Source organism: Primulina eburnea, chromosome 1 (genome assembly GCF_022965805.1).
Source record: "Primulina eburnea isolate SZY01 chromosome 1, ASM2296580v1, whole genome shotgun sequence".
Lineage (NCBI taxonomy): Eukaryota > Viridiplantae > Streptophyta > Magnoliopsida > Lamiales > Gesneriaceae > Primulina > Primulina eburnea.
In genome coordinates, this window is record NC_133101.1 from 12,082,695 (window position 1) to 12,091,179 (window position 8,485).

The 8,485-nt window shown below is 39.0% G+C and overlaps 1 long non-coding RNA gene across 2 annotated transcripts; it reads right to left on the reverse strand.

Annotated features, from left to right (window-relative positions):
- Positions 1–3,317: 3,317 nt before the first annotated feature.
- On the reverse strand, positions 3,318–4,250 carry LOC140811411 (uncharacterized). Of its 2 annotated transcripts, XR_012113453.1 has the most exons (4): positions 4,224–4,250; positions 4,016–4,155; positions 3,795–3,903; positions 3,318–3,716 (listed from the first exon to the last, which is right to left on the reverse strand). It is a non-coding gene; the product is annotated as an uncharacterized lncRNA (long non-coding RNA). The 2 variants fall into 2 exon arrangements; XR_012113452.1 differs by lacking the exon at positions 3,318–3,716 and having other exon boundaries at positions 3,786–3,903.
- Between the last annotated feature and the right edge of the window lie 4,235 nt (positions 4,251–8,485).

Sequence of the window (8,485 nt, forward strand, 5' to 3'; positions counted from 1 at the left end):
ACAGAAGACTTGTTCCAAGCATTTACCAGTAGCGACAACTTCTGGTTTTCAGAAAGCACCTTCTGGTAATCTGCTTTGGCTCTTTCGTTCTCAGTTATTAATTTACTCATCTTAACTTGTAAATCATTACAGCTGTCTACTTGCAAGCAAGTTAACTTACTGTTCTGATTCTTTAAGTTCTGATTTTCGATCTTAACTTCTTCAAATGATTGAGAAAGTCTGGAATACTCTTTTACCATGTCATGTAATGCATCAATCAAATCAGTTCGTGTAAATTCGTCAGAGTCAAAATCAAATACCTCTCCAAATGTCGAGGTTGAGTCATTGTCTGCCATGAGACATTTGACTTCTTCTGCATCACTGTCACTGAAATGACTTTTTGAGTCAGATGACATACCATCTGTGGACCATCTGTGCCGCAACAACTGTAGGCTTTAATATTTTCAGTGGACCATCTGTGATGACATACCACATGTCATCATCTTGTGCTGCAAGATGAGCTTGCATTCTGATCTTCCAATCATCGAAATCTTCCTTAGAGAACATAAGGATCTTGCTGAAGTGTGCCATTTGTTGTAGTTTTTCACGAACAAGAATAACCCGCTCTGATACCAATTGTTGAGGATCGAAGTTGAGTTTAGAGGGGGGTGAATAAACTCTACTCGTTTTTCTTTCTTTCTGATGAGGTACTAAAATCCTGTTAGGGATAGTAGTTTATCTTGTGCGTAAACTTTCACCTGGATTACAATAAATCGTGCGGAAACAATCTGAGAAGTAATTGAAAGACCATAAAACAGTAGACAGCAGTTGTTTATGGAAGTTCGAAGATAAAATATTCTACGTCTCCCCTTCTTCTGTTTCCAGAAGGTATAACTAAAAGACTTTGGATATTACAGTACAACTTTTGTACACACCCACTTCAGAAGGACTTACACCTCAGCCTACTGAAACTCTTAGTTTCTCAACTCACAAAAAATGCGAAACACAAAGTTCTGAAAAGACTCTTTTCAGATTACAAACTCTTCCTGATAAAATATAAGTGATGTAAAGATTGTTAAGAGTGTAAGAATCAGTAGCACAAGATGATCTTCAAAAGATCAGATATTAGCTATGAAGCGTGTGCTACTTTTCTTTGTGTTGAACTTTTAAGTACTCAAGGAATTTCGAGATTTGTCTGATAAGAGAGAATAGCTTTGTTCCTTGAAAGATGATATTATGCGAAGTGTCGTATCGTATAAGTATTTGATCCAAGTATATATAAACGACTGAGTTCAACGTTCATAATCAGAGGATGTCTCCAGATAACTGATACAATCAGCTTTATTACCAAAAGAAGTTCCTGCAGAAAAGCTATAAAACAATCAGTCTTGTTTTATACTTAATTGGATAAACTGCATTAAATGACTCCGTATAGTATTTAATGCTGCAATTAATACTAGTACTAGGAACTCTTTAACGGTAACAATTAAGGTATCAACGTTAGGCAATGTCTTCTACTGGTTTTTGTATTACTATCATTTCTACTAGTTTAGTTTTATTAGACCAGTAGCTTTTTGATAAGTTAGTCTACTTGTTCTGGTCTACTGGTTTTAGTTATCATCGCCACAATAAAATTCATGTCTAACACATAATACGCATGATTTAATTGTTTATGCATGAAAAAATAGGTGTTTGAATATTTTTACGGAAGAACGTTTATTTTCATAAATATGATTTTTTCACACAAATATGAAACACATTATGATTTCCAACGAGTACACTGTCAATAGATAATGATATATGGTTAAAACATGACAAAATTAAAAGGAAACAAGCTGGAAAACCGAGGGAAAAACCAGGAAGAGACCGAGGGTTTTGTGTTGAGTTGCACTTTGGGTCTAGTGCTCGAATACTATGCATGGGTGCAAGTGCGCTCGGCCAGGGTTGGCTGGGGCTCGAGGGGGTCATGGGTGAGGGCTTGATAGAGTCCTAGCAAGGCTAGGACTCGTGGGTATCAGCTGGCAAAGAGTCCACATGGTGTAGGACTCTTCCCATGCGTGAGTTTTGTTCAGCCGAGGAGCTGGTGCAGCAAGGGTTTAAGGGCTGAGCTAGGTCATCTAGGAGGTGGTCCAGGGTCGGTTAGGGTCAGGTGGGCTCGGTGGTGGCTCGACTGGAAGTGTCCTAGTGCATCTAGCTAACCCACGTGTGTACTTAGGCTGAGGGGCAGAGGCATTTCGTGGGCTTAAGGGCTTGTTCCATGGGCTGGGCTTGGTAAGTAGGGTTCCTAGGTGGGTTGGCTTGGGTTTGACTCGAGGTGGCTCGACCACGGCTCGAGTAAATTGGGAGATGGCTCGGGTTGTTCAAGTAAGGGTCATATTTCGAATTAATTAAATAAACAATTGGAACCATGGGTCTACGAGTGTGGTTCATGCCTCACAAGGGTAGTTTAGGTAATAAAAATGTTATGTTTAAAGTTTGGGAAGAAAATATTAAATTTTGAATTTATTCGGGAATTAAACGTCTCACGAATCGTTAATTAAAGAATTAATTAGAAAGCCTAGATTTAAGCTTAATAAAATTATGAAAAATTAGAATTAAGCTTAAATCATTATTTGGAATAAACCCATGTTATTAAAAGTAATAAAAAGATAAAATCGAGAATTTTTACGTCTAGGGACGAAACAGTCATTTTACACTTGGAAAATACGTAAAAGCTTGGCAGCGTCCCAATGGATCATAACGCATGCTAAATGATATTTTATGATTTAAAATGATGATTTTTATGATAATATGATATCTTATGATTTATGGTAAAGCTGTGCAATTTTTACTGTTGTAAAATGCTATTTTTGGAAAGCTATGTTATTTTATGATTTTAAAAGAAAAGGAAAATATTTTGAGGGATGTGAATTGACTATGACAAATGATATATGATAAATGATATCTGGGGGATTCGTTTAAGAAAGAACGGTGAACTTACAATTTTGTGGAGATGTCGTGACGGCAAAGGCCCCAGAGGGAGCCCATATTCGGGACTAGACCTCAGAGGGATCCCGTTTACAGGCCAATGCCCCAGAGGGGTCCCGTATATGGGAAAAGGTCTCAGAGGGATCCCGATGATCGTGTTTTCCTGGTGGATCCTAGTGCCCACCCCCTTGGGCCATGTGGAGCTGAAGACTGATCAGTCTACCGGAGGATAAAAGCTAGTCACTTTCAAAGATCAAACTTCACCCAAAATGATAAATGATTGAAAGGTTTATGATTAAAATGATTTTATGATATATGATTTATTTATGCTCTAAAACTATTTTAAAATGATTTATTTATGTTCAAAAGCTATTTTAAATGATTTTACGATTTATGATTTAATTATGCTCAAAATGATTTTAAAGGGTTTATTTATGTTCAAAAGCTATTTTCAATAAAAGTATGATTTTAATGCATATGATTGTATATGTATTATTTGCTACTCATGTTTAGAACGTCCTGAGTCATTAAACTCACTAGGTTTGTATGATGCAGGATTTGATGATTTTATGGTAGGCGTTGACGATTGAGTAGATCGAGTGCATCAGTCCTGGATGCTTAATTTATTTCCTGTTCAAGGGAGGATGCCAGTTCCATGGCTCTTAACGCATAATCTAACACTGTCGTTACTCTACAGACTCCCTTAGCAATCCCTTTCTCGGACAAGAGAGTGAATGCCTTGGCTTCCCTCGTGTTTGAAATATGTGTACCTGTAGACATGAACAAACGACTTTAGAATCCTAAAAACATTCACCTCTAGATAGCAATTAAATTTCCATTATATTTACCTATGCAGAGCTCAACAGAGATTGACAACCAGTCTTCATTATCAGGATTAGCAAGTAGATCCTCCACTTTCTTACCAATTGAAACTACCCTGATAGGGTCAGGATATAGCTGCATCAACATCCGTGAGCGCTTGCATCAATATTGAAAAGTAGAAAATACAAAACATTTAATCATTTGTCTAATAAAATAAATTAAAGATAAATTGTTTGGAGAAGCTTACCTCCCCAAAAACAGCTCTTGGACCTTTTATACTCTTTGCATCAGTCAGCCTGGTCTCCTTTGAGAATACATCCCCTTCCTGAATTTTTTAATTTACAATTGACTCAAATTTTCGCAGCTCCTCAGGCTTTACAGGTTTTCCTATTTCAAGTGTGAAATCAATTGGAATACTCGTAAAGAATATGATAAAAAAACGACAACAATCTTACCATGAGAAAAATCAAATCTCAATTTTTTCAGGAAGAACGAGTAACTTTCTCGCTGTCTTCCCCATTCAAATCTCGAATATTGGACGGTTTCTTTTTTTTATATTTGGTTCAAGATTCGGATCCAGACTCAGAATCTCGTGCACACACTAAACTTCGAACAGGGCTGGATCCACTCGATTTATTCTCGATTCAATATAGAAAAGAGGTGCAGAGGCTTGGGGAAGAACTTACTGAGCTCGACGCTTCTTGTCTGGTGGTCTGGGCGGCGCTCGATGGCAGCTGGCAGGGTGTGGGAGAGAGACAATGAGAGTAGCTTTTGTTCATTAATCAGGAAGGATAATTGGGCCGCGGGATGTTTTCTTCCTTTTTTTCTTTAATTAATTTTTTTTAGTGAAAAAAGGGTTTTTTAACAGCAAAGCATTATAAGAGAGCAATGAAACAAGGTTCAAAACATAAAAGCTATCAAATAAATGGTGTCATTTGATCCTTTCAATTCACAGTCCCTTCATCAGCATCTTCACCATCCTTGGTGCCCAAGGTCCAACAGCATCATTATCAGCAGTGGCTTGAGTTTGATGATCTTCTTCTCCCTTTTTTGTCCAGAATGGACAGCCACCTCCATAGTCAGTCTATTGTCAGCAACTAAATTCTCAAAATAGACCATATCAGCCTTTGCATGAATTATCTTGGCTAATGCATGGTCTATCTGGGCTTGGATGATAATCGTTGGAGCATTACATATCTCGTACATCCAGTAGTATTGTGAGTGCTTTGAGGGATATCATCCATAGCAGGAGAAGCATGAGGATCAAACCATGGAAGATCAATCTTCAAATTTCCCTTGAAGAAGGCCGGAGAAATTTTAAATGTATCACTGGTGTCAGAGAGTTGCTCATCAATGTTCCGAACAAATCCTTGAGATACAATAATTCCATGAATTAGTGAGGGTAATGGGAGCTTTGATGCTTTGAGGCCGCCTTCAGCATATTGAAGCACAGTCTTAAAGACTAGCTTCCCAAAGTTAAACACTCCATTAGTCCCAATGGAGTATAGAACCAAAGCTTGGTGTTGGGTCACAATGGTGGAGTTTGTAGACGGTGTCCAATTACGGATGGCCAGCTTGTGTAACACCGAATAAAAAAAGGTAAAGTTTGCAGCAGAGAGACGTAGTGGATGTGCTGGGAATTTAGTGATAAGACCCTCGGTGAGTGTGGAAGTGACATCGTGAATGTCAGGAGGGAGTCCATCTTCAAAATCAGTTAGTGTATGGTAGTGCATACTGATCGCAGCTGGATTGAACTTATAAATTTTGTCTCGAACAAATACTTTCCCATATTTAGCCGATCTTTCATCACCGACTCTTGGTGATAGATTGGCATAGAATTCCAGCATCGGTTTGCGACAAAATGGTATGACGGTTGAGACCGTTGAATAAAGCTGACAGTCCATAAGAAGTGCTATCAAATTTTCCCTTGCAAAGGCATCACCATCCACATTCTTTTCTTCCAGAAAGTCTCGATGTGCATGCAGATGCCACTGAGCAACTGATTTCTCAGTGTAGAACTTGTCCCTAAAGCCCATAGTCAAATCATAACCACTGACATTGGTGTTGTCTCCAGTGTCCTCAACATCTACGACAGCATCTGCAGCAGCAAGGGAATTTTCACAGTTTTCATCAGCAGTAGCAGCAGCCTCATCAAGGGCGTCATCAGAGCTGTGAGAAGATGAGGAAGAGTCTGAACCCTCGGGACGGGTGTCCTCAAATCCTTGCATCATTTCAGCATCATATTCTTTCTGTGTAGGCACAGGAACAAAAAGGGACAGAAAACATGTCCTTCTTCAAAGTGGCCATGAACTGGGACAAAGAAATTTCATCCTCATTAGGCTGTGTAGTCTCTGGTGGAGGAACAGTGGTGGTATTCTCATCAGATTCTTTAGCTTCATCAGACAAAGTGCTACTCGTCTTTCCCGATGTGACTTTCTTCCGAGCCATGAATTCATAATCCGCATCTTCCGAGCAATACCCCGAAGTGCTTTCTGGATCAGCAAGAGATGGTCGGCTGGGACCCTCCCCTTGGTGATGAAATCGCTTGGATGTCGTCAAGTCAGGGTTGTAATCCACCTGTCTTTTTGATCTTCTGACTTACGGTGGAGGTGGACATACTCTGTTGACAGTAGTAAAATCCGACAAATGTTCATTATCTATCTCATTCTCCGGCTCGCCTGGGGGGATTACTTCTAGTGGCAAAGGCTTTTCAATAACAAGTATCATCTCCAGATATGGCTCAACAGTAGATGTTGTGGGAGCAAGGGTAACATCTTCCATGTGTCTCATTTCACTTCTAATGTAGAGTGGGTCGTATCCACTTCCTGCCATTGATACAAACTGAATTGCGAGTAAGGAAGAAAAACAAGAAACTTTCAAAGAATTGGGAGAAATTGCACAGAGAGAAGTTACGAAATCTTGCGGAAAGAATTTTGCAGATAAAGTGGAGAGAAATGGTGTGGATTAAAGAGATAAGCATGTACTTTCAGTACAACGGTTTAAAAAAATCAAGATTCACTCAATCAATTGATTTGATCCAAACGGTAAAATAAATAACGGGCAAAAGATTTTTAGCCGTAATCACTTCCCAAAATTTACGGAGATAATTACGCCTAATATCTTCTCAAAATAATTTCCAAAATTGAAACCCACATCGATTTAACACCACTGAACCATCCAAAATCACAAATATTGGATTTCTAATAAAATCTGGATTTTCACCGAATTTTCTATGTTGACATATTCAACCCCTCATGACGCAACAATGTTCACAGTATTATGCTTATGCATGGCTTATTTATGTCTAGAAACAGAGTGTAATAGAAATAGAAACATGAAAACAAGTATGATATATGTTCACAGATGAAGTGTTTTCACAAATATTGGCAACATCTCCTGACAACATGTCCAATTGCAAAAATTTATTTTGATTTTTCTGCACACTTAGAGGCTTATCAACTTTCTGACCATAGAAGTGGTAGCTCCTACACTAGAAGAACGGTCTTCTTTAGGACTCCTCTAGGTATCTTTTTCCAATTTCTTCTATTTTGACTTATGTATTTGTTAGAATTACTATTAATTTTTTCCTAGTCATATTTGTATTTTGGATTTTATTTTATTCTATAATAGGAAAATGTGCTAAATCCGGAATTAGATTAGTAGAATATTTTATTTGTAGAAGTAGGATTAGTAGAGATTAGTAGAATATTTTATTTTTAAAAATAGGATTAGTAGAATATTTTATTGAGAGATTTGGTACCGATTATTTTTGTATAAATACCAAGTCTAAGGAATAAAAAATTGATTCAGCCAAATTCACAAAATTTACATGGTATCAGAGCCATAATCGATCCGATACTTTAACCCTACGATCTCCCTTTCTTTTTTTCCGATTGCTCTTCTATTACGAGCAACCCGGAATTCCTTTTTGGATGCTTTATGGCTGATTCATCTTCCCCGAGCACTCCAATTGATGGCGAATCTATCACAAAACCCACTGATGGAGGCCACTCTTCCACCAATCTTAACCAGAATGAAATTTCCACCAATTTTTTTATCACTACCCATAAGCTTAATGGTACCAACTTTCAGCAGTGGTCCCAATCGGTAACCTTGTTCATCAAAGGTCGAGGAAAAATTGGCCACCTCAATGGTACCACGAGTGAACCTGCCAAAACCGACCTGTCCTAAAATGCCTGGGAGATTGAGAACTCCATGGTTATGTCGTGGTTGATCAACTCCATGGAGCCCTCTATTGGTCGCTCCTATTTGTTTCTACCTTCAGCACGAGCTTGGTGGGACGCTGCCAATGATACGTATTCAGATGTTGGGAACTCGGCTCAACTCTATGAGGTGACTACTAAAATGCGGGATGCTAAGCAAGGATCCAAATCTGTCACCCAATATTTCAACGATCTCATGGCCTTGTGGATGGAATGAGATCTGTACTATGACTTTGAATGGAAGTGCTCTGCGGATCATGCTCGGTTCCTCAAATTGATTGAGAAAGACCGTGTCTTCCAATTCCTTGCTGGCCTTAATAAGGATCTCGATGAGGTTCGTGGTCGAATTCTTGGCCGGGATCCTATCCCGACTCCGCGGGAGGTTTTCTCCGAGGTTCGTCGTGAAGAAAGCCGTCGTACGGTCATGCTAGGCCCCGATGTCGCTTCTTTCATTCTGCCATGGCTACCCAGGCCCCTTCCCCAGCCAAAGTTCG